Source organism: Panthera tigris, chromosome F3 (assembly GCF_018350195.1).
Source record: "Panthera tigris isolate Pti1 chromosome F3, P.tigris_Pti1_mat1.1, whole genome shotgun sequence".
Lineage (NCBI taxonomy): Eukaryota > Metazoa > Chordata > Mammalia > Carnivora > Felidae > Panthera > Panthera tigris.
This window is the reverse complement of record NC_056678.1, coordinates 21846826-21873363: the sequence shown is the minus strand read 5'-3', so window position 1 is coordinate 21873363 and position 26538 is coordinate 21846826. Positions and strand designations below refer to the sequence as shown.

Genomic DNA, 26538 nt, shown 5'->3' with positions numbered 1-26538 from the left:
CAGATTACTAGTTTAACAGTGTCATTCCCCTGCTGAGATCCAAAACATCAAAATCCATCTCTGACAAGTAATGGGCTACCAAAATTAAAACAAAATGGTGCAGCTAACCACTACCAACTTTGATAACTGGGAAGTTTCTTATTCACTGCAGGAAAATGTCTAAATTTCTATATTATTAAAGAATTTTTATTTTTATTTATTTTATTTTTTATATGAAATTTTAAAGCCTGACCCCCAACATACATTTCTAAATTTACCTCCCTCCTATTGCTCTCCCCACAAACTCTCATCTCCTACAATTGCCTTTGTACTTCCTGCCAACCATGAATTCCAGTCTTTGCCTTTTCTACTTAAATTTATAACAACCCATAAAATCCCAATCCTGGTTTCATGGCCCAGTTTGGGGATTTTCAGATTTAACTTAGTGCTCCCTTGTCTCTGTTTCCTCCCTCTAGTACTTCCTGCTCAGGACACTTAGAATGGTTTTCAGTCATACACATCTTTCATATTTCATGCCACCAATACAGGTTTCTGTGCTTGTATATTCTTCTCACACTCAGTTTCATGGCTATTTTCATCTTTTAAGTCTCAATTGACATGTATCTTCAGAGAGAACTTTCCTGGACATGTTGATTTTTTTTTTTTTTGTCACCATCTTGTTTATTTTGTTCCTTGCCTCCCCATTCACTAAGATATAAGATCCATGAAAATATGAACTTTGTTAATGCAGTTTTCTCTCTCTCTAGCCCCTAATAATATGCTAGGCACATGATACATAGGCAAGACTGCAGGGGAATGGCTACATTAAGTTCTGGGTAAAGTTGGACTATGTTTTCAGGACTTTTTAGGAGCCAATCTTATCACAAAACAGATAAGCTTCTTATTTTCAAGAGATGAAGTGACTTGGCCAATGAGTTTAACAGTGTAACTTAAGTTTTGCCTTCCCAAGTAAATTATAGATTTTAAAAAGGATCTTCCAGCATAGATATTTAAAAATTATTGTATATGAGTGATCAAATGAATGAATCCTATTATTGGTGAATGGATGCTATTTATTAAATATATGTTATATGCAAAGAGAATGCTATATAAGGGTTGGCAGAACATTCCAAAACAAATGACCATATGTAACAAACCATGCATTTATTACAAAATGAGAATGAGTGTTAAGTAAAATGGAAATATCTACAGAACCAAATGAAAGGGAAATTGTTTTTCTAGAACTATTATTTGTAGCAAAATAGTCACACTCTTTTCTCTCTTCCTATTTTAGTGATAAATCAAAATATTATTTGATATTATAATGTTTTCTTTACCTGTATCAAATTATAAGCAAGAACGGGCATACAACTGGCTAGGATATTAGTCTTTTGTTTTTAATTCAGTTTTTGAACCAGTCTGCTGCTATTTTCAGGAAATTAAAAGTATCTCAGTAGGATATTAATTGAGAAATATTTAATTATTTTGTGTTAGCAACGTTCTCCTCAATGGTCCTATCTATATATAAGTAAAACAGTAGGATCATTTTGTTAATTTGGAATGGATTCGATTATGATGAGTGTTTGGCTTTTTCATAGCAGTTTTTGGAATTTCGTTACAGTTGTTGTGAATTATCTCAAATTTCACTCTACCTAAAAAACAGATTTGGGACAAACTGAAATTAAAGGTTAGATTAAATGTTATGAAATTAAATTCTAGTATGTGACTATCTTTGTTAGTTGGGTGAAGATTAAGAGTTACTTGCTTTTTTTTCATTGTGTTTTCATCAGAGAACAATGACATATCAATGATATCTATATCTATATCCATATCTATCTATCTATCTATCTATCTATCTATGGAAGATTTTCCACAGAGAAATTCTTGGGCATGACAACATATTTGGACAAATAGCAAAAGTGCTTTTGAAGATGCTTAGTCACTGGTTTTATAGACATAAGTACAGGAATGCTGTTACTATCTTAGCCCTCTTATGAAAACACTACTGACATCTCTCAGAGCTCAGTTACTTGAAGAAGCCTAGACTTTAACTGAAGTAATTCTTCCTATTCAGGATTACCTTCAAAGCAAAGGACATGGGCTCAGATCCTCTCATGGTCATCAGCATATTTAAATTCCAAGAGCACAAGCATTTTTAAAATTCTGTTAAGTGCTGGCGAGTTGGTCTCTGATCCATGTAATTGGGCTGGTGCCCATTCTGACAGAATTGCTAAAACTAGCCAAGCATTTTCTTTGCCAAATTAAGGGGGATCTTAGAGAGCAGAAAACAACTTGCTAAATTATTTCCTTGAGTAGGTTAAACATTGGACAACTTGGCTTTGTCAAAAGTTCCTGAACGTGGTGCATCTGTAGTCACAATTTTCTACTGTGTATTAAGTCACATTAATTGTTGAGTGTATGACCCATTCTAATTGTACAATATAAATTTACAATTTGTGATAAAATCCAAAGGGATCCTGATTTGATTTTCACTTCTTTATCTGTAAGAAAAAAAGAAATATTTTTAAGGTATAGTAGTAGAAGTCCATAGAAGGGTGGAGAAAACTGCATGGTAGGAGTCTGGCAATAAAATGATCTGACTTGTAGGGAAGTTTTTTCTGGGAATGAAGTCTATGGTGATGTTAAGAGGGGAAAGGAGATGCAGGGGTGAACCCCAATGATAATATATGAAAGTAATAGTAATGTAAGAGTATAAATTAATATTTCACAGCAAAATGATAAGGAAACTGTAGATATAAAAATTTTGAATATAGAAACCCAAAGATGAATGAAGGAGTTGGGAGTGGGAAGGAGAGGCAAGAGAGTGACCATTTGCTGATGAAGAAGAGAGTGATGGAATGTTCTAGCCTGGCTACTTACAGGTTTCATTTCCTACCAGTGGCTCTACCACCACCACCACCGTCAGGGATTTGGTTGGCTTGGCACAAAGCTGAACAGATGGTTCAACAACACTTGCTATGACATAGTATGATATACTGGAAAAATTGTCAAGTTTGCCAGACTTGGATTGAAATTCTAACTTCACTGCCAATTTTCTGGGTTTATGTAATATTAGGATTCCAAATAAAGATAATAATGCCTAATTTCATGATTATAGTGAAGGATGCTACAAATGTAGTAATAATACAAACTACCTAGCTCCTTATAGGTTCTATTTAAAGAGTAACAGTGATATTACTAGTGCTTTATTTGTTATAGTCCTCTTACTATATCAAAAAAAAATTAAGAAGGAAAACATTTTAAAGAAGTAGTATTCCTAACATGTTCAATTAAAAATAATAATTAAGAGGGGCGCCTGGGTGGCTCAGTCGGTTAAGCTTCCGACTTCAGCTCAGGTCATGATCTTGCGGTCCGTGAGTTCGAGCCCCGCGTCGGGCTCTGTGCTGACAGCTCAGAGCCTGGAGCCTGTTTCGGATTCTGTGTCTCCCTCTCTCTCTGACCCTCCCCCATTCATGCTCTGTCTCTCTCTGTCTCAAAAATAAATAAACGTTAAAAAAAATTTTTTAATAAAAATAATAATTACGAGAAAATTATTGCTTCCACTTTTCAGGTCAAAATATTGATGTAAATGTATGGCTGTGGTCAATGTATATGAAAAGTACAGGTGATTCTAGTAGATATTTAGCTATTCAAATATAGTTCTTATAGTTCACAAATACTTTCTAGATCTGTGCTTTCATCATGCCACCTAATTATTAAATTTATTATAAATACATTTTAATTAGAGTCTGTTCCACTCCTAATTTCTGATTAGCTTCATATTACCAGGAATTTTACTACCATTGGTGGTGGGGGGGGGGGACTAGAAAAACTAAACTTTCTCTTCTTTAGTAATGATGAAAATGCAGCAGCAAGTAGAATGTTATCTGGGTGTCAGGTTCCAGATATTTTTGAGCCCAAAATCATAGATAACAGATTCAACACATATCTTTTGAGCCCCTAATATCATGCGGACTTGGGGAGTGGGGGAAAGGGTTGATTAGAATGAAGAAAGCTTGTTTCCTGTCATCATAGACCATAAAATATTTTTGCTTTCATGGCCAAGTATAAAACAAATTGACTAGGGCTCGAATGAATGTTCTTTCTCAAGTGGAAAGATTTTTTTATGCCGGAAAGGGGAGCTGGTAGAGAAATTTTCCAAAGTGGCAATTGAGTTAAGCTTTGCAGGATGATTATTTCAGTGGAATTTAAGGGAAAGGTGCGCAAGGAGAATTCATTTCTGTGCTGGGACAAAGATGAGGGTCAATTAGCTGGATGCCAAAAAAAAAATTCACAGGTGAGAATGTCTTCGATTTTCTTTGATTCAGGAGTTTTACTAACTTGATTTTGTTAGTACTTAAAGACAGGAATGACTCACATGAATGATGTTCACAGATAAGTAGTAAGAATACCAGGTTATTATTTTACTATAAATACAGTTGCAGAATGCACCAGAATACTCAACCATAGTGGACAAGAAGGACATATTATTCTGAGCAAATCGGTGAACATTTAGAATCTTCTCTATCTGCAGTCTGGATTAAACTTTCCTATCCAACTCTTAGCACTCTGAGTATCAATTAGCGTACTAGTTAATCATTTTCACTGAATGTATGGATTTTACTACAAATAGTATCTCATTCCTCAAGCCCAAGCTCATAGGAGACAAATCATTTTTGCGTAGTTAAGAATATAGGATACGTGAAGCAGAAGTTGTAAAAAAATAGAAAGCAACTTCATATAAAGAAAAGCCAATTATAAAAACATCAAGTTCTTCTTTTCTATTTTTTGAGCCATGAGTTTTGACAAGTAGGTACTTCCTTATTAATTACTTCAGCCATTTCTAGGACTTTCCATTTGCTTACTTATCCAGTGCTAGTTATTATTAGGGCTTATTATTAGAGCTTATTATTCCCAGTCTAAAATTTTAAGATGTTGATGAGTAACAAATGGTATGAAACTCATTGACTAGTAATAATGCAAAAGGAGGGACTGGATTTAAAGGGGCTGCTACCACACCTTCAGTTTCAGATGGGTTGCACCTGTAGTCCTCCTAAATGATCTTCATTGATCACAGGCCCAGGGAAGAGGGGTCTTCAGATCTAATTGGTCCTACAGCTTGAGGCAGTCTATGCATGCAGTGTCTCTCTCACCTAGTGGAGGTGGAGGTCCTTGGAGCCAGTAACATAATTTTGGAGAAAATAGGACAAAGTGAAGGTAGTAAATCTGAATTTGCACCATCCATTTACGGGTCTGTGTAAACAGTGAGATCATAGGTAAGGAGCCAAAATGGATGTGGGCACAGAGGACACAGAGTGAAGCAATGGGAGGTGGTCTATATCAGTTATAGAGAGGGGGAGACATACTTGCAGAAGCTTTTGTTCACTGCAAGTATGGAAATAAGTCGGTCTCATTTAGTAAGTTTGCAAAGAGGCAAACATCTCCCCATATGTTTTCACTCTAGCCATAGCATATACTGAATTTTTCTTTAAAAGCCTTTAATCAAAACATTTTCCTATTTTTAACATGTAACATATTAGAAATCCTCTCTCTCCGAATATTGAGAGCTACAACTTTTGATTATCAAACTGACTAGAACAGTATGAAGCTCATGAAAAGGGAGTCTTTTTCTGTCAGAGTGGTAGGATGAACTTGCCCTGTGAAACATACTCTTTCACCAATTATACCCGGGGGGAGGGGTGAGAAATAGCAACATGTTCTCTGCTCCTCTGTTGCACACACACCACCTTTCAAGAAATTCAGGGTCTTCTTTGAAAAGAAAAATATCTTGATCCCCTGAGACACTACAGGCCTTTTTTAAGAAGGAGAGATTTATAGTATGGCAGGTTGCATTTATGGGGGAAAAAAAACAAAAAAACAAAAAGGAGTTGATTCTTGGGCTGCAGAAAGCAGATGATCGAGAAGCCATAATGACAGAGTTTGCAGAAATTACATTCTTTGAAAATGTTACAAGAGAGCTAGGAGAATGTGCTCAGCATTTGATTAAAAGCAAAACTAGAAGGTCCTGAAAACATGATATACTAAATGAATATGTCAATCTTTAAAGACACTGATCCATTCTTGCGGAATTTGGATAAATCTAAACAGTACACCTCCCTTATTACTGTGATACCGGGTTTTGCAATTTGTGTTGCCAACTTGTAATTTAACGTGATTTGATTTTTCCCTCTATATCTCAACAGGTGTATTACAGCCTTTGGTATGCTCTTAATCCTAAATTTACACTCAGTTACCAACTCAGGTGTTTTGAGTTTGGGGAGGAAATATTTGAGTAGATTATATACTTTTAAAATATATTTAGTATTGTTTTATTTCAGTTTAAAACTAGGTTGACTTTTATTATATATCATATATATAAAGTTATATATATTATAAAGAGGTAATGGGATACTACAATTGTAGTCAATTTACCAAATTAGAAAATTTTTAAATGTGTTAATTAATAAACCTATAATTATCTAACCCAGTGATCTAACCCAACGATTATATCATACTGATATTTTTCCATTGCATTTTTAAAAATTTAAATCCAAGTTAGTTAACACATAGTGCAATAATTAAAGTGGTCTTCTATTGTTCTTCAAAATGTATCCATTTTATATTTTGGGTTTGTTATAAACTTTGCCCTTTTAAAGAATGCAAAAATGCTCTAGGTTATTCATCTTTTCAATTTTGTTACTTGTTGGGGGGGGGGGCGGTGGAGAGGAAGCTGTAACTACTTAAGGATAAGACGTGCTTCCAGACACATACACACAGACACACAGTAGCATCCACGTGGTTTCGGATCAGCTCACTTACATACTATTTAAGCATGTTTTGGGACTTCAGACTCCGGTTCTGAGAAGTTAACATTTACATTTAAGATACCCGCTTCTTCGAGAACATTGCTTTCCCTCGCTTCGTCTTTCATTCCACCTTAAAACAGCTGCGAAGACTGAAGGAAACCAGCCCACAGTTTAGCCCCTCCTACCAAGGATTGGACTTGAACTCCTCTGTCGTCCCGGCTGAAAAAGGATCCTGACAGAAAGCTAGAGGCATAAAGGAGCCTGAAGAATCTCATGTAACTCTGGGAACAGTAAGCAATATATTTACTCTTGCCCCGCTCACTTCTCTCCCCCACGCTCCTTAGCTTTTAAGTTCGTATCTGACTTGAAAGGGAGAAAGGACGGAGGGAAACCGGTGGTTCGCTGCTTTACAAAGTCTGCCTCTCCTCTGCCTTTTGGAAAGGAGACTCAGATCAGGGCACTTAATTTCTTCGTAACAAATGCCAGCTTGCTTCCCGGGGTCTAAAGGCATGGGCGAATGGAACGACAAGGGGTTTCCCTTACTTAGAGCCCCCAAAGAAAGCGACCGTTCGACAGGGCAGTGAGGTGGCTCTTGTTAGAGCTCCACGTGATGCCTCCCTGAGGTTACCGATCCCGGACTAGAGCGGTGTGGTTTTTGACAGCCACTAATACTCCTTAGCGATGGAGTCTGTGGGCTCTGTTAACGTTTTAATTAAAAAAAAAAAAAAAAAAAAAGTCGTTTCGATTACTTATGCAAAGCGTTCCTGGGTTTTTCATATGCTGCAGCGTCAGGAGAAAAGAAAGACCATGTTGGAAAAGGAATTGTAAAACCACTGGTATTCTGATTTGCCCTTCCCTAAGTTAATTGAGGAGCCTGGAGAACAGAGCTAGATCCTGAGCAAGTTTTGAGCAAATACCAAAGTTACGTTTTGAGTGTGGATACTATTTTGGTAACTTTGTTTTAGAAAAAGTTAAAAAAGGCATTTGGCTTTGAAATAAGAGTGGCTTAACCTATGTAAGTCTCCTAGAACTTACAATCATTGGAGTGTTAAAAATAAGGATTTTCATCTCAAAGAGTAGAACAAGAAACGCTGGTCACACTGGTTGATGATGTAAGCATTTATTCGGCCAAGGCACATGGAGAGTATATAGTAGAGGCATCTCATCTGGATGGGTGTCAGTTCTTGGTTAGGATATTTGCATGTACAACCCTTTGAGTTCAAGGAGGATTTGTGTTTTATTTCTGTTTGTTTCAGAAATTTGGAATTGAAGCTGAAGAGATATTTGCAGGGAATCGTAGTGAAACAAACCCTGTTAAGAATTTTAAAATTTTATTCCTGGAGGTCCCTAGACCCTGCCAACCAAGTTTGATGTTGGGATAAGAAGCAAGTATTTGCTGCTTTCACTGAGCAAAGGAAGAGTTAAATTTTAAATTAAGCAATAATTGTGAAATGCACAGAGAAGTGTGCATTCTGCATTTGCTGAAAGCAGCTTTGCAGACTTCCTGAAAGGGAAGCACATTTTATGGAACAAGAAACTAAGAAACTTATTTAATAATTTTCCTTTTCCTACTTAAACATAAATGCAAAACACCCCAATTGTGACTTACAGTCCTTTTAACATTGTAAGTCACTTTTGAAGTATTTTGCATTTGTATTTTAATAGGAAAAGGAAAATTATTAAATAGATTTCCTAGTGCCTGATAAAAAGTTCATTCCATAGAGCTAATTTGGCCTGTGTTTGTAACCCAGCAGTGTCTTTCCTGGTGTCACTACTTAGAAAGCAAAATCATAAAACCATGTCATTTGTATATTAAAACACAAGTTCCAGGAATAAAAAAGAGGAAGACAGAGTTAGCTGTGGTTCCTTTTCCTCTCATAAGCCTTGTAATTACCTTCAGTGTTTTCCCCTCCTCTTGCTTGCAGACTTTATAGCTCTAATTTTTCTCAACTTTGCTTTTTTTTGTTTTAAATCACAGACCCTTTTACAAATCTTGTGAAATCTATAGACCATTCCCCAGAATAATGCACGTATGCTCTTCCAAAATGTACAAATTTGGAAACACCATTAGGAAGATCACAAACCCACCAAAACAATTCATGTCACATGCACATGTAGTACTTCTTAGAACTTTGGAGTTTTCTACTCGTATCAAATAATTAGCAAATCATTTCACTGATAAGAAGAATTGTTAAACAGTGAATATTGCAGTGCCCATACTGTCATTCATTCATTAGTGTTCTGGGACTCTAAGCAGTGTGGTGTAATGGAAAAAACTACCAAGTGACCTGGATTCTATACTGAACCCCAGTAATAATTAACTGTGTAATATTAAGCTTGCCATTTTTCTGTAACACCTGATATTTTTAATTGTTGATGCAGCACATAAAACAAGTAGGAAAATAAGATACAAGTTATATTTTATTGGATTATGGGATGTCTGTATTTGCTGTTTTTATTCCAAAATTCCTAACAATATTTCCCTGCATGATTGTTTTATAATATTCTTGTTTATTACAAAGATAATTCATACTCACTGCTTAAATTTCATTAAATATAGAAAGTTGCAAAGGAGGAAAGGAAAAAATGACCTATAATCCACTCAAGGGCTATTTTTAAAATTTTTTTCAATGTTTATTTTTAAGAGAGAGAGAGAAAGAGAGAGAGAGAGACACAGTATGAGCAGAGGAGGGACAGAGAGAGGGGGAGACAGAATCTGAAGTAGGCTCCAGGCTCTGAACTGTCAGCCCAGAGCCCTTTGTGGGGCTGGAACTCATGAACAGTAAGATCATGACCCGAGCCCAAGTCGGACATTCAACCACCTGAGCCACCCAGGTGCCCCTCCTCAAGGGCTGTTTTTAAAATGTCATTCATTCAGTCAGTCAGTCAGTCAACAAATATTTATTAACTATTAGGCATCAGTACAGAGACAAAGAGACAGGAATTCATTTATATACATCTGTTTATACTTCTAGACATTTTTCTATACATACACTCACAGGTACATTTTACAAAATTGTGATTACATTTGTTAAAAGGTAAGCTGAAGCATATCAAAAATTTTTAAAGTTTATTTGAGAAACAGTTAAGTGGAACGAGACAGTGCAAAACAAAAGTGGACAGAAGCACTTCCCCAGCAGGCTCTCCAAAAAGAGACTTCTATCAAGAAAGAGTGGAATCAATGTAACAAAATTATTGATTGGCTGTAGTTTAAAGCCTAGTTGGCTGTTTGTGGTTGGTTGTCCTTAGGTTTCAATATGTAGGGTTAGTTTTTAGACCGTTTTGGACTTTGGTTTGCTTATGTAGACCACCAAGGCATTAGTGTCACCTTATCTAACGGCCTCCTTATTTCATTAGTTTAACATGCTACTCTTGCTATTTTATAACATGCTTACCCCTCAGGCATGATATTGTCTGTTAAAACATGATTTTTTTATACTTGTGTATAAGTTTGTGTTCATTCTTATCTGAAGCAAATATTATTGAGTCCCTACTGTGTGCCAGGTACTGGACAAGTAATGGCTATCTACCCATGAATAAGAGTGCTTCTCACCAGCATGTAATTTTTGGACTGTGGAAATGTTATATTGGCTGATCATTGATTTTTGGATATTCAGGTGGATTTGTTTTCTACTGTTACAAATAACGTTTCAGCAAAGACCCTTATGTAAATGTTTGTGCACAACTTTGGATAGATTGTACTTCCTTTGGATAGATTCTTAAGAGTGTACGCCCAGGTTTTAACAAAAGTTCACTACTTACAAGTTGTAAGATCATAAGCCAGTTGCTTTATCAAAGCACTCTTTTCTCCACTGTAAAATAGGAGTAATAATAATAATTGAGTGTGTGAAGGAATCTCAAAAATGCTCAACAGAATTTCACGGAAGGTTAGCAATTATTGTTGCCATTTTGCTCTTGAGAAAAATTGTATCAATTTAGAAGCAGTATGCGAGAGTAGAACTTCCCTATGATAACGCTAACACCGTGTTATCAGTCACATGGGACAAACAACAATGAATCCAAAAATTTAGTTGTTATATGAAAAATGGTATCTTGTTCAAATGTATATTTTTTTCAGAAATAAGGTTGGGCAATTTTATACTGGCCACTCATGTGTCTTTGTTTATGAATTGCCTCTTTCAATGTGATTTTTAAATCCTTTATTTTTCAGTTTTCATTTTGAATATGGTAAATATCAATAGAAATAACTCACATAATCATGGGGCGCCTGGGTGGCTCAATTGGTTGAGTGTCTGACTTCGGCTCAGGTCATGATCTCATGGTCGGTGAGTTCGAGCCCCACGTCGGGCTCTGTGCTGACCACTCAGAGCCTGGATCCTGCTTCAGATTCTGTGTCTCCCTCTCTCCCTGCCCCTCCCCCTCATGCTAGGTCTCTCTCTCTCTCTCTCTCTCTCTGTCAAAAATAAATAAACATTAAAAAAATTTTTTTAAAAAGAAATAACTCACATAACCAAAGGCCTTATTAAAGGTCCTCAATAGGTTGATGGGGGGTGGGAGGGAGGGGAGGGTGGGTGATGGGTATTGAGGAGGGCACCTTTTGGGATGAGCACTGGGTGTTGTATGGAAACCAATTTGACAATAAACTTCATATATTGAAAAAAAAAAAAAAGGTCCTCAATAATTTTGAAGTGTTGGGGGGGGGTCTTAATATCAAAGGCTAAACATTAAACTGGAAATACAAATTCTATAACTATTGCTTTTCTCAATTTTGGAAAATTGTTCTTATTGTCGCCTGAAACCTGTTCTTTAAAAATGGGTGAGATGCATAGAAAAATGAAAGAAAGCCATTTTTATTCTCATAGACTGTCATAGTCTACAAAACCAGAGAAGTTGAGGAGGGTTCAGGGAAGTGGGCCAACACCCTTGTAGAATGTCCCACAGCTCCAGGAACATCTCGACTTGTTTCATGTAGAGAAGATGAAGACTAAGGGTTACACGATTCTTTATGAAGGTTTTGTAGGAAAAATAGCATCCATATTTGTCGAGAACCAACTTTTTATTTATAATTTGTTTGAATGCTTACAAAAGCAGAGACAGAGTGTGAGGGAGGGACGGAGAGAGAAGAAGACACAGAATCCGAAGCAGGCTCCAGGGGCTGAGCTGTCAGCACAGAGCCCGACGCCGGACTCAAATCCACAAACCCCACAAACCGTGACATCATGACCCGAGCCAAAGTCGGCCGCTTAACCGACTGAGCCACTCTGAGAACCAACTTAGAGAAAATGAATTTACTAGCATCTCTTCGTCTACTCACTGACGCTTAGGGCGGGGACAGTTGGGGGGACCCAACGGTTAGTTGGTTCTGGAGTCCTTTCCAAAGAGGACAGTAACCAGAGCAGACACTGTTCTGATCTTTTGATACTTGCACCTGCCTGAGAAAAAAAGAGATGCACCAAAATTTTGCTGCTCTTGCTGTGTGAATCTCAGTGTTTTTGATCCTTTCTGATTCTTAGTCTACCTTTACAACCTTGTTTGGAAGGACGGTTTATCTCCACTTTGTACAAATATCATTTTTAATTTATTGAAACAACAGGGTAATCCATTTTGTAGACTTTTTACATGTATTTGGTTCAATATTAGGAAAGTATTGAGGAAAGAAATTTAAAGCAATTATGTAAGAATTTACAGAAAAGCAGTTTGGGGAAAAGGGCCTACAGATGCATGCAGCTGTGAGGACATGCTGTATAGGCACCTGCATCTGTAATTAAGATGTCTTTTTTTATGACTTAATTTTATTTATTTAGAGAGAGAGGGTGTATAAGCAGGGGAGGGGCAGAGGGAGAGGGAGGGAGGGAGGGAGGGAGGGAGGGAGGGAGAGAGAGAGAGAGAGAGAGAGAGAGAGAGAGAGAGAGAATTCCAAGTAGGCGCCACAGTGCAGAGCCAATGTGGGCCTTGAACTCACAAACTGCGAGATCATGACCTGAGCTGAAGCCCGAGTTGGACACTTAATCGGCTGAGCCACCCAGGTGCCCCTGTAATTAAGATTGCTTAATGTCCATCAGTCCCTTGTTATATATACCGTAAACCTCAAACGGGTATTGTATTCCTTTCCATTCAACTGTCATGAAGAAGAGGCAGATGAATTTAAAATTGATGGAGGTCACAAATTTAGATCTTAAAAAGGTAACACCAGAGTTATCGGTAGTTCATGGCACAGTCTTCTAAATCACTGCTTTCAATATGTAATGGGAATTCACGTTCAGATAAGAACTTCAAAGTATTGTTAGACCCTTGATCCTTAGAAGATGGTACTAACATATTTTGGGAAGATGCCACATAGCAAAAATTCTCATTTAAAGAGATTTCTTGGTTAGTTAAAAATTTAACTGCAGATTATTAAGATGGTTGCTTATAGACTACCACTTGGTACTTATTTTTTGAGGCGGTGTTCACCAAGAATTTATATTTTAAATACATGGAAGCTCATAATATTTATATGGGATTTTTTTCTTACCCTTACCACTAATGATGTCTCTGCTATCAATGAAAAGTAATAAAAGAATCAACTTTGTGAGACTCCTTCAGTGTTTGCAGAAATTCTTCCTGTTGAAATTATTTACTTATTTATTTTTAAAGTGTACTTATTTTGAGAGGGAGTGAGCGAGAGTAGGGGGGAGGGGCAGAGAGAGAGGGAAAGATTGAATCTGAAGCAGGCTCTGTGCTTTCAGTGAGGAGGCCCAGTGCGGGCTCAGTCTCACAAATGATGAGATCATGACCTGAGCCGAAATCAAGAGTCAGATGCTTACCTGACTGAGCCACCCAGGTGCCCCGAAATTATGTTTTAGATTGACAGATTGGTTTGGTTGATTAATACCTCGTGAACAATTGTCAGAATGAAAACACATTTGTATAAATCATAATTTTCTATGAGGAAAATACTGTTTTATTAATATAGTATATAGCACTCCTAGAAAAATGGTAGGAAAAGTATATCTTTTTAATACTTAGAAAAAGAACAGATATTAAAGGAAACAATTTAGAAAATCTGCGCTCTCTCTGTCACTTAAGAATTTTACTTGCTGAGGGGTGCCTAGGTGGCTCAGTCGGTTAAGCCTCTGACTCTTGGTTTCAGCTCAGGTTACGATCTTACAGTTTATGAGTTCGAGCCTCGCGTGGGGCTCTGTGCTGACAGCTCGGAGCCCGGAGCCTGCTTTTGCTTCTGTGTCTCCTCTGTCTGCTCCTCCCCTGCTCATGTTCTATCTCTCAACAATAAGTAAACATAAAAAAAAAGAAAAAGAATTTTACTTGTTGGGTTAAAAAGAAAAATCCAGAGCTAATATTACCAGGAATTGGTGATCACTGGGCTGTATGCATTTACTCCTTCACCAATTCAGGAAGTTTTAATTCAGACTGACTACATGCTAGGCACTGTGATCCCTGTAGGGGAGACCTGGGTGAATAAAGCAGGTGTGATTAATTCCCTCTTGGAAGAGAGAGGCAATAATTAAGCAAACAATAAACAGATGATAAAGGAAGCAACCTGATTCCAACAGTTGAGAATAATCTGGAGAGGGGCAGGACTGAAAAGTTTCCCTGAGGTGAAACGTAAGCATAAAGTGAGGCTGTGAGGGATGAGAAGCCGAGAGAGAGGAGAGAGCGTAGGAGGTGAATGGAGAGAGAAGGGTGTGGCTTGCGCTGGGGGCTCCAGGCAAAGCACTGGTACCTGAGCCTTCGAGAAAGCAAGCAAGAAGCTGGATGGAAAACCAGAGATTGGGGTAATGTCGTGGGTGCAAAGGAAGCAAAGTGGTTCCAGGGAAACAGAGGGTAGAAAAGTGACTTCACTTGAAAACTTGGTGGTCATTAGTGATCTTGATTAAGAGCAGTTTCAGTGGAGTGATGGGGACAGAAAGTGTGCGTGAGGTTGCCCGTGGATGGGGGGTGAGGACTCTGGGAGCATGGATACCCTGTGAACAACTGGCCCTCTGGAGAAATCTGTTGGTAAATGCAGCAGAAACGTGGAAACATGGAGGGAGGAGGAATATGAAGCAGAGGGACTTCTATGGGCTTGCTCATCAGGTCATCAGGAGAAAGTCATTTTGTTTGTTCAGAAAAGAGAGGTATGACTATCATGTACTTACAGAAGAGAGAGGGCTTTTGTGTCCCAAGAGCCACTTGCGGGGTCAGGTCTCTTAACAGGAGGAGGAATTCTGCTTCCTTGGTGAAGGCAAACAGGACTGAAGTGCAAGTACAGGGAGTTTGCTGATTTGGTGGTGGGAAGATAAGACACTTCCCTCTGGTGTTGTTTTCTCAGGGAAGGGAGATGAGGTCACCAGCTAAGAGAGGGGGGTGGGGAGAGGCAAGGTGGAGAAGAAAGCCATTTTCTAGAATGGGGATGCAAATTCACAGGAAAAACTTAGAAAGATACTGTGTAGTGTCCAGGGCCTCTGTGAATGTTGAGAATGTGAACCGAAAATAAAACCAGTCTGCCAGGTTATGTGGTTTTTCTCTAGCTAAATGCTAGGAGCAAACCCAGAGAAGCTAGAATGGCTGAATTCTTCTAGAGTGGGAGTTTTGAAAGCAAGCAAGCAAGAAAATCTGGAAATCCTTAAGATGAACAGGCAGTACCCTGAGCCAAAACACAAAATGAAAACAAAACACCTAAAACAATGCATAGAAATTCATGAGCTTATAGAATACAGACCTTTTTATCTAAGGTAATTATTAACTACCAGGGAGTAATTACAAGTTGGCTTGATTTCTAGCATTTTGTAGGAAGGGATTGAATTTGTTGCTTTCACTCTTGTCGGATTCTTACCTTTCCAGTTGCCTGGACTGGATATCACTTTGGCAAATCTCAGTGCCTTTACCTGCTCCAGGAGCCACCATACTGGGCTTTTTACTCTTCTTGTCTTAGTTGCTAGAACTGTCATTGTCATTTTAAATTCTGATTGCCTAACAGTTGCTCTGCCGGCCTTTATTGGGTGCCTAGGTAAGTTCTTATGTCTGCCTTATATCATACCCTTCAGCTTTCCTCAGCTTTTGCTTACTTCTCCAGGCTCCTGGAAGCCATCAGTGCTCCCTCAAGATAGTTTAGTTGCTTTATAGAATTTGAACCATTAGAGCTCTATAGTATAAGGCTGGCCAAAACATGTGGTAGTAATAATCGACCATCAGAAAAAGTTTTTCTTTTATAGCCTTGCTATCAGGATGTTCTTTCATCAACCTGAAATACATCCTTGATTTTGCAACTAAAAGTCCTTTCCTTTTCTTTTTTAATCCTTAGAACTTTGGAGAACAGCTGGTTACCATAATCGACATGTTTTTTTCAGGAATGACAATATTATTGAAATACTGACTCTTACATTTCTTCAAAGTTTAGAAGAAAATCTTGTTGTTTTTTCAAAATTCATTATTTATATATATATATACGTATATATATACGTATATATACGTATATATATATATATATATATATATATATATATTTAAATCCTTATAACATTAAAGTTCTTTAGTTTTGCACTAAGGATGGCTGGGCACTTTCCTGAATGAGAGCAATGAGTCTGTGTGGGTCAAGCCTGGCAACATGCAGAGGAGGGGAAGCTCTTTGTGGTCAAATGCACTTAAGTTTGCATCTGGCTCGGACCTTTTCCAGATGCACTGCTTGCCACTCAAGGTTCTTCTCTGGCCTCCTTTCCTCCTACCTCAATGAGACACGCCATGAATTGGAAAGTCATTCTGTACTTTATTCCTGGGTTCTGGCCATATTTGTTAGGCTGTGGTTTAGATGTAGTTATCTAACTTCTTCCTGTCCAAAAATGAAGAGGACATCTGCAAACTGAAGGGGAGAATGTAGCACTGTTTTTGTTAATTTCATATTTTTTGCAAGCTCACTGGGAGGGAGGGACATTTATGTCACGAGCAGAGAAGCTCAGTAGAAATATTCTTACAGACTCTACCAATGTCCTTGGTACTGTTCTCTAGCTTGTTGCTCTAAGGTTGAGAAAATGTAAATTTCCTATTTTGAAGCAAATGATGGTGTTTCTAATTTATTCCAGCCTGTGTTTTTTTACATGCAACGTCTAAATATTCAGATTGGGTTTACACATTTATTATGGTGCTAGCAGAGGTAGGTAGCACAAAAAAGAACTGTTTTTTTTTGTTGTTGTTGTTGTTTTTTGTTTTTATCATTTTACCCTTTATGGTGCTGTGAGCTCTTCGGTCCTCAAAAATTTTACATTGAACTTTAGAACTTTAGTTCCACAGAAGTAGAGGGGGAAAACATACCGCAAGTCTCTGAAGCATATATAAGTATCATATAAGGGGTCTACTAGACTGCATAGACTCCATGTATTTTGATAAAATCAGTTTTCTTTGTAATCCAATGTTTTTATTTCATGAACTTTATAATGTCATACTCTACTCAGGGGTTAGCTTTGCCAGATGGCCAGAGTGAGTGGTCCATGGAACAAAAAAGATCAAGAACTCCTGAGGGTATTGCCTTCAAATGCACATTTACACAGCTCTTCATCCTTCAAAAGACTGGGTTTCCGGTTTATTTTAAAAAGCGAATTGCCATTCACAGTATCTAGAAGCAAATTTCTAAAACTCCTTACAACCTGAGAAAAGAACAGTGGATTTGAATTCCTATTTCATGTAACACAATCCAGGACAAGTAGAATGCTCATTTCCAGCTTAGTGGTTTCGCTTCCTGGTAGTGCCTCGGATGGGTGGGTGTATGGCTCCTCTTATCTTCCACAGTCCTGCTATATTTATTTGTCAACCTTTTCCACTTCAAGTTCACAGTCAACATCCATATTTTAACTACCTCACTAGCTGCCTGAAATAGTTATTGTGTCAGTTGAAGAGTGAAACCCAAAATGTTGATAATTTCATTCAGTAATAAAATGGTTCTCATGAAACATTTAAGCCAACATGACGATTTTCCTGGGGGTTTTCCCTAGACTGTTTACTTTAGAAAAAAGATATGGCTTTCCCCTCCTGTGGCAATCTTGAGTACGTCATGAAAAAAGGGCAGCAATTAAGGGGGAGTGGAACCCTCAACAAAACACAAATACTCTCTAGGGGAGCATTTTTTGCAAACCTCCTGGTCTGGAGAGAGAAAGCTGTGGAAGTAAACATGCTTCTCAAAACATTCTCTTTTTGCTAGCGTTTTGTGTCATGTCATTAGGTATATTTAAAAAGTGGTAACACCAAGGGCATTAATGTATCTGTTTCTTTTAAGTAAAAGAACGTTATTCTACGTTTTCTGAAAATGAACCTAATATAGTTAACACTTGTCAATGTGGTATTATTCCATACTCATCTATGTGGCAAGAGGAATTTTTTTTTAAATAGTCCACCTCATATTTGCAAGTTAACATCTTATAACTATAATTCAAATTCGGAAAAGTGTAAAAGATGAAAATGACTCTTTTAAAACTTTATTTGACCAACCATAGAAATTCAGTTTTTCATTTCTCTCAAATTCATATCTTGAGCCTATTCTGCACCATCAAATAATAACTTGGCAACTTCAGATTTTGGTCAGGCTAAAATATATATATATATATATATATTTATATCCTTTTTATTTTGGATGCATCTCCTTTTTAGCCTGAGTATGTGAAGGGCAGGGGAGAGGAGGGAATGTGGTAGGGTACAAAGAAAGAGTAGCTGGTTGAGAGTGAAAGACTTTGTTCAGCTGTTTTTCCTACTGGGTGAACTTGGCTAGTGTCAAGAGGAAAAATTTCTTTCTACCCTTCAAGATTCTTCTGGCTGGTCTACGAATTAAATTGTCATGAGACAGATTAACAAGAGAAAAAAAACCCAAAGTTTAATTATGTGTGCATAGAAGCAAGTTCTAAAGAAATGACCAGGGTAGGCAGTTTGTATACTTTTTAGACAGACAATAAATCTGTGAGAAATAGACAGGACAAAGAAAACTTATGTTTAGGCACTTTAATTGATAAGGAATCCTAAACTAATTTGAGTTGGGGTACTAAATTACTAAAAGTAACAAAGATTGCTCAAATAGCCTTTTCAGCTCGGAATTCCCTATCTTGGGTGATGGGGATGTCTCTCTTTACCTTCTGGTCCAGTGAGGGTACCTTTCACATGGGAGATTTATTTCCTGCTTTCTGTAGACAAAGGTGGGGGTGGGACGGTGGGATGTGGCAGTCAGAGTGTTCTTTTTGCATTGGCTATTTCTTAAGTAACTTTTATTTTAAAATAATCAACATGCATGGGCTCCAGGGTGGCTCAGTTAGTTGGTTAAGCGTTTGACTTCGGCTCAGGTCATGATCTTGCAGTTTGTGAGTTCCAGCCCCGCGTTGGGCTCTGCTCTAACAATTCAGAGCCTGGAGCCTGCTTCAGATTCTGTCTGTCTGTCTGTCTGTCTCTCTCTCTCTGCCCCTCCCCCACTTGCACTGTCACTCTCACAAAAATAAACATTAAAAAAAATGAGAAAAACAAAAAAAACCCTTAAAAATAAATAAACAAAATATTCAATACGCCAAAGTGGCACATTTTGGAGCAGTCTGCCCTTGGTCTCTCCACTAGGTTTGTTTATACCTTTAGGCCTCAGCTTGTATATTTGCACAAAGAAGTTCTGCCTGGGTGGTAGTTGTGCATATTTCTTCCAATTTTAAAATTTTGTGAACTGAACATACAGTGAGAATGGTGGCTTGGTTTTGGCCATCTAGAGATGAAACAATGGAAAATAACAGCAAACCAGAGAGTCAAGGAAAGAAAAGCTGACAACTGGCTCAGCGGTGACGCAACATTCTTACTTTGTTTGTAATGCAGCGTGTGAAACTGGGCAGGCCAGTTTCCTCAGCCCTTGCAATAGGTTCATCTGGATTAGACTTCGCAATTGTGAAGTGGTGGAATGAACTGTTACGTATTGTGTTTCAGTTATAGAGTGTGTGTGTGTGTACATGCATGCATCCGGTGCACGCATGCATGCTCTTTTTAAATAACCGGGCGAGGGAGGCGTGCCCATTTAAAAGATGCTGTGGCCTCTCCTCTTTATCACATCCACAGTTCTCCTTTAGATGCATTTCCTAACACATCTGGACCTCTCTGGCTGGCTGCGCCCCATTCTCCTCAAACACCGTATTTCTCCATTAGCGACCATATGCTTCTTATTTAATGGCTATGTTTACATTATTGGTGTGTTTTAGACTAAATTGTGCCCACCCTCCATTCATATGATGAAGCTCTAAGCTCAGGATCTCAGAATGTGTCCTTATAAGAAGAAGAAAATTGGACACACATAGAGACACCAGGGGCATGTGGGCATAGAGGAAAGACCATGTGAGGACACAGGGAGAAGGTGGCCATTTGTAAGCCAATGAGAGAGGCCTCAGAAAAAAAACCAATCCTGCTGACAGGTCAATCTTAGACTTCCAGCCTCTAGAACTGTGAGAAAATAAGCTTCTATTTGGTTAAGCCACCTAGTTTGTGGCATTTTATTACCATAGTCCTAGCAAACTAATACAAAGTGCTCCTCCCATCATGCCCTCTCTCTGCTAAGATTCTTTCACATGCAGTTGTTTATTGTATGATGTCTTGGAATTAATGCCTGTCCTTTAGGGTCTTTGATGGAGTGGCAGAATGGTATAGAAAGTAAGAATTTGATGTGAGGCAGAGGGTCAGGATTCTAGGGCCGTATGACCTGGGGAAAGTTTCTTAGTCTTCCTGGAAGACAGAATTCTCTTGTAGAGTGTGGTTTGGGAGACTGTCTGCCTCAATTTGAGTTGCCAATTAGACAAATCACTTAACTTTTCTTAAGGTTTTTGTTTTGTTTTGTTTAATCTCTAAAATGGCGATAATAATTCCTCTCTTGTTATGATGACGAAATGAAGTGGTGTATATAAATCACTTAGCTCCGTGCTTGGCACCTAGGAAATGTTTAATGAATGTGAACTTTTCAAATTAAGTAAGCAAATTAAAAAAATAATAAAAAGAAAATAAAGTAAACATGGCTAAAATGTCTTCCAGTTTTGTCGGTCTAGGGTCTATAAATAGGCTTTGTTTCCCCTTGATTATTTCTCAACACAAGACCTCATCTGTGGTTTTCCCCAGCACTCCATACAAATGCCCACATTTGTTCATTCATCTTTTCAGTTAGTAGTAATTGAGGGATCATTTGGGGCTCATGCAGGGGAAGGAGCTAGAACTTCCCTCATGCTGCTCACAGTGAGGGGAGACATACGCTAAATATAATGGTAATGTGGTATATAACAGTGTGGTGAGAGAGCTCAAAAAGAAATGCAAGGGTCCTAACCTTGTAGGATAAGGAGATGGTAAAGACAGTCAATAAAGAGATAGTTTACTTCAGAGAGTAAGTTTACACAGAACCCTGAGGGGCAGGCAGAGACTATCCTGTAGAGAACGTGTGAGGGCAGTGGCACAGCACCGGACGACACTGAGACAGGACAGAGCATCTCCAATGTGGCTGTGGCTCACTGTTCATGTCCTTTTCCTAGAGAAAGTGTTTCCATCTCCCATTTCTCTACATCTAAGCTTGTTCAGGATTTTGAATAGCAGCTTATTCACCTTTTCTATCAAGCCTTTTCTATTTGAAACTGCCTACTTCTTCTCTGAAACTCTAGTAGGAATTCCATATATACTGGTTTGTTTACATAACGAACTTTCAATAATAGAAGTTTGAGAGATAAAGAAGCAGTACCAGAGACCTAGGAGTAAAAACAGAGCAGAAAAAATCAGTTCAAAAGGAATAGCATGGACATTAGCCACTGGGACCATGTGTCTCTCTGTGGGAAATGGGAGGCAAATTCAATACCATTGGGTTCCTGGTTTAGGAAACAGACCGAGGGAATCAATCTGCACCTTTGTATCTGGTGGCATGCTTTTAGATTTCTTTGGGAACAGGAAAATTCTCTTAACAGATTGTCTGTGGTACACTGAGAATATGGCTTGAGAGACATTTCTATCTAATAAAAAGCCATTCGTTTACTTATCTTAATTCCTGCTGTTTCTTCATTTTTCTATGCCTGTTGATGATAGCGAACTCTTTGCTTGGCCTAGGTTTTAAAAAAGCTCCAGCAAAATAATCTAAGAATTTCAAACTTTAGTCATGCCATTGTAACAAGGATGGTGATGGTGGGAAAGATGGTGATGGTGGGAACCATGGCACCTTGCCCTTTTTGCTTTTGGAACCCCTTTCTATATCCAGCATAATGGAGAAAGCTTTGAGTTTGGATGCAGACAAGTTAGTGGCCCAATATATTTTTTTAAATTTTAGCAGATCAAAAGCAGGAGTACAATCTCTAACTAAAACTCATTGTTGAGTATGAAAAAGTACACAGTCTTTGTAAGAGGTGCTTAACAAATTTGCCTACTTGAATTTCTTCGACATTTCCATGGGGCGCCTGGGTGGCTCAGTCGGTTGAGCATCTGACTTTGGCTTAGGTTGCGATCTCACTGTCCGTGAGTTCGAGCCCCACGTCGGGCTCTGTGCTGACTGCTCAGAGCCTGGAGCCTGTTTCAGATTCTGTGTCTCCCTCTCTCTCTGACCCTCCCCTGTTCATGCTCTGTCTCTCTCTGTCTCAAAAATAAATAAACGTTAAAAAATTAAAAAAAAAAAAGAAATTTCCAAAGAGCCAAAGAAGTCTCAGGAAATTGAAGCAATTTGGTGGAGGCAGGTGGGGGGAAGCGCCAATTTCATAAACAACAATTGCAAATGATTATTTTGTATATTTGTGACCTGCTGGGCACTGTGCTTGATGACTGACATGTGTTCTCTCATTTCATCATCCCACTGCCTCTGTGAGGTGTGGGGGCCACTTCCCCCATTTCACAGGTTTGGGAATGGAAGATCAGGATCGTACGGTCAGAGAAAAGAGGAGACAACCTTGAACTTAGATCAGTCTGGTTCCAGCAGGGAAGCCTGCCTCTAGTTCCATGCTGAGTCCCTTAGTACCTCCTCTGTTCTGTCACACGATGAAATGGAAGGAAAGAGAAAAAGATCCTTCGCCTATCCACCTTTCCTCCAGAGGCCACAAACCTAGTGATGGCCTCTTCCCTTCCTGTTGTCCTATCACACTGTGCAGGAAAGAAAATGGACTAGTCTGTGTTTCTGGTTCTTGTTCACTTTTCCCAGAGAAGCCCGTCTTGCCCTGACAGTACGACTAAAAGCGTTTTGGACAGACCACACACTACTAAGCATTCATGGAAAGCCAAAAGTTGCATTGCACAGGCAAGTATGTTAAAGAGCATATCCAAATTTCCCTCTCATTAGTGTTCAGGAAGTTTCTAATGACAGGGCAGCCAAAAACAAAACAAAACAAAAAAACCATGTATACTCACCGACACTGGTTATTCAGCTTAGTTATAAAAGACAAAACACAAAACCTCCCAAACTGCTGGTTCATGAGCATTCGTGATACTCGTTGTGCAACCTGCTTGCAATAAGATTTCCAGGACTGAGCCAGATGTGGGGGAAAAAACATTTTCCCAGTGTTTAATGTGGTGAGCTGGACAGAATGCCTTAATTTCACAAAAACTTAAAATATCTACTACTATGAAGGGGAATAAATAAAAGGATGAAACGGTGCCTATTTGTAACTGGAATTGAAAATGCTGTCACCGTCTAACAATAATGACCAGTAATTTTATCCTGAAGAAAGTAAACCTTAGTCAGTTTTCCCATAGGACTCTTTTGTTACTTCTTTAGAACTTTGGAGTGAAAATTGCACATATAAACTAGATCTATCAACATGTATTGGACTTTTTAAATAACTTTTTAAATTTGAAATAATTTAAGAAATGACAAAAAAAAAAATCACAGGGTTCTCATATACACTTTACCCAGATTTCCCCAGTGTGACATTTTACATAACCATAGAACATGATCAAAATCAGGAAAATGACATTAGCATAAAGCTATTAACTAAACTACAGATCTTATTTGGATTTCGTTCTTCTTTTGTATGTAACAGATTTTATCCAGTCTGACAGCCTCTGCCTCCTTCACTTGAAGGATAATTTTGCTGGGTATAGTATACATTGTTAAGAGTTTTGTTCTTTGAGAATTTTGAATATGTCCTCCTCCTAATTTCAAGCCTCTGTTCTGATGAGAGGTCATGTTTTCATCTTATTTTGGTTACCTCGTACATGATGAACCTTTTTTCTCTTGTAACTTCCAAAATTTTGTCTTGGATTTTCAGTAGATTGACAATGACGTGTCATAGTCACATAAGTGTTCATTTCTCTGTCCTTATCCCACTTAAAATTGGTTGAGCTTTTTGACATGGTTTTAATAAAATGTGGGAAATTTTCAGCCATTATTTCTTCAAATATTTTTTCTTTCCTTTTTTTCTCTCTTGTCCACTGAGATTCCATTTACATGTATGCTTATATACTTGTTGTCCCCCCCAAGTCTCTAAGGTTTTGTTCATTTTTCTCCATTCTTTTTATTTTTCTTCTGTTCTTCAGATTGCATAGTTTCTATTCATGCATATGTATATATTTAAGTTTATTTATTTAGAGAGCGGGGGAGGGGCAGAGAGAGAACGGGAGAGAGAGAGAATCCCAACCAGGCTCTGTGCTGGCCTGATGTGGGGCTCGATCCCACAAGCCATGAGATCAAGAGTTGAGCTGACACTCAAGTCAGCATCAAGTCAAGTCAGCTCAGGTCAAGTGTCAGTCAGACGCTTACCTGACTGAGCCACCCAGGCATCCTATTCATCCATCTTTAAATCCATTGATTTTTCTGAAAGCTCAAATCTGCTGTTTGTCCTTTTTAGTGAATTTTTCATTTCAGCTATGTGTTAACTCCAGAATTCCCATTTGGCTATTTTTTTGAATGTCTGTATCTCTTTCTTGCCATGTTACCGTGTCATACTTTCATTTATTCTTTCTGAGTTCCTTTAGTTCGGTGAACATGTGTATAACAGATGCTGTAAAATATTTGTTGGTTAAGTTCATAATCTGAAGTTCCTCAGAGATAGTTATTATTGATTGCTTCTCTTTCCTGTGTCTGGCTCACATTTTCCTGGCTTTGTCCGTTTCTTTTGTTTTTATTGTTGAAAACTGAACATTTTAGATTATATATTGCAGCAACTTTAAATTCTCATCTTTCCTCTGGGAAGGTTACTGCTGCTGTTTGTTTTAGTGACTTCTTGAGCTGGTTCAGTGGAGTCTTCCCCTACAGTGTTCAGACTCTGATACTCTGATGTGTCAGCTCAGTTTTTATTTTTCATTCTTGTTTTTGTTTTTAAGCCTGGTTTCCTAACTGTTGCCCCTGGGTCAGCATAGTTTAACTGTCAGGCAGTGATAGCTAAAGTTTTGCTTAGACATCTTGAACAAGTAAGTCTACCTTTTGCTGTTTAATCTGCATGTGGCCCAGGGAATACTTTCAAATACAGGGAAGTTACAAGTTCTCCCTGGTTTTTACTTTCTGGATTTGCAAGGCCTCCCTTTTAGTGAGTATTTGGCTAAGTCCTCTCAGCTTTCTTCTTAGGAGGTACAGCCTTGCATATATACACAGCCTTCCAGACTAGGAGTAAGTGGGTCAGAGCAAGGTGCTCTTTGCTGATCTCCTCCTCTCAATCTTGCTATTAAATTTCTGAACGGTCTGCTCTTTTGTTGGTCACCCCAACCAGTAAACTTCCTACATTGTTTGCTACTGTATCTTTATTGTTTTTTACAATTCACCTGGACATGGGATTTTCTATACTTTGTTCCAAATACCAGTTATCTCCTCTCTTCTTCAAACAGAAAGGCAATAGAGCTATAAATCCTCAGAGCTGTCCTATCTTCCCAACTAGAACTTCTATGCTGTGGAACTGGAGGACGGTAGGAACAGCTTCTTGCTATAAAATGTCATAGACCTCCAGGGCTCTTATTGAGATTTAATAGATACACAACACTGCATTCATTTCAGGAAGGTTGTAACATAGTGATTCAACTTCTCTATATGTTATACTGTGCTCACCACAAGTATAGCCACCATCTGTCACCGTATTATGCTATTACAATACTATTGGCTAGAGATTTAGTAGAGTTTTAAAAATAAGTGCCTTTCATGTGTTCTGTGTCCTTTGGTTAGTTTCCAGAGTTGTTGTTTATGATAACTCTGACCATTTTTATCAGTGCTTTCTGGAACAAGAATTTCCCAAGTTCCTCATTCTGCCATTTTGGCAGTTGGCACACCTCCATATTGAACTTTGAAGTGGAATCTTTGGTCAAGACTTTAAGACCTAAGACCTAAGATATAAAATACTAAAATAGGTTGTGCTACAGCCTACCCTTTGACATTTTGAGAAAATCAGGTGAGCAAGAGTAGTGTTTAACTCTAAAACACCATACATACTTCACCCGTATGAAAGCTTAGAATAGTAGATATGTAGGGAGGACTTTGAGATCAGAGTTTTGTGTTGTTGTTTGTTTTGGAGAGAATTGCTTGGAGTAGAATCCTTCTTCCTTTGGTGAGAGATCTGGAAGGAATATATCTCCTAACCCGAAGTCAACAGGAGGGACTTTTGGGGCACCTGAGTGGCTCAGTCAGTTAAGTGTCCGACTTTGGCTCAGGCCATGATATCAAGGTACAAGCGTTCGAGCCCCGCCTCAGGCTCTGTGCTGATAGCTCGGAACCTGGAGCCTCTTCAGGGTCTCCCTCTCTCTTTGTCCTTCCCCTTCTCATGCTCTGTCTCTCTCTCAAAAATAAATACATATTAAAAAAATAAAAAACAATAAAAAAAGAGAGGGGACTTTAAAGAGACTACTTGGGAAGTTTATCAGAGAGTCTAATATGGTCTCCTAC

The 26538-nt window shown here is 38.4% G+C and overlaps 1 protein-coding gene across 1 annotated transcript in view; it reads left to right on the top strand.

Moving 5' to 3' along the window:
• Positions 1-6770: 6770 nt before the first annotated feature.
• PLA2G4A (phospholipase A2 group IVA) overlaps positions 6771-26538 on the top strand; it is a 159979-nt gene continuing 140211 nt past the window's right edge. The window contains exon 1 of the mRNA XM_007096240.3: positions 6771-7075. The gene's annotated coding sequence lies outside the window, so the exon portion shown is untranslated. The remainder of the gene's footprint in view (positions 7076-26538) is intronic.